We start from the raw sequence: 419 nt of genomic DNA on the forward strand, positions 1-419 counted from the left end.
GCGATGGTGGTATAGTGGTGAGCATAGCTGCCTTCCAAGCAGTTGACCCGGGTCGATTACCGGCCATCGCAGTAGTGATTTATTTTCAGCCTTATCTGTGGTCAGACCACAATTCTCTACATTAGTTAAAATACGCGTTGGGATTCTTACAGTTCCACGCTCTGTAAGATTGGTCTTATCAGCAACTTTGTGAATCGGGCCGGAGCCATTTGTTCACCGTGCAAGCTTGATGCTGAAATCGGGCTCATCAAAGGCATCCTGCAGGGTAATGGCTACCCTGACCAGATCATTTCGCGCTGTGTATCACACAAGCTCATGACCGGGCTTTCAGAAGTGGCCGACTACATTCCCCAGAAGATAGGGAAAGCGTGAGTGCGAGAGGAATTCTTCATTCGTGGTGTAAGTGTGTGTAAGACTGT

The 419-nt window shown here is 48.7% G+C and overlaps 1 non-coding gene across 1 annotated transcript; it reads left to right on the top strand.

Moving 5' to 3' along the window:
• trnag-ucc (transfer RNA glycine (anticodon UCC)) lies at positions 1-71 on the top strand. Its single transcript has one exon. It is a non-coding gene; the product is annotated as a tRNA-Gly (tRNA).
• Positions 72-419: the final 348 nt, after the last annotated feature.

Source organism: Cetorhinus maximus, unplaced genomic scaffold (genome assembly GCF_964194155.1).
Source record: "Cetorhinus maximus unplaced genomic scaffold, sCetMax3.hap1.1 HAP1_SCAFFOLD_794, whole genome shotgun sequence".
Classification (NCBI taxonomy): Eukaryota; Metazoa; Chordata; class Chondrichthyes; order Lamniformes; family Cetorhinidae; genus Cetorhinus; species Cetorhinus maximus.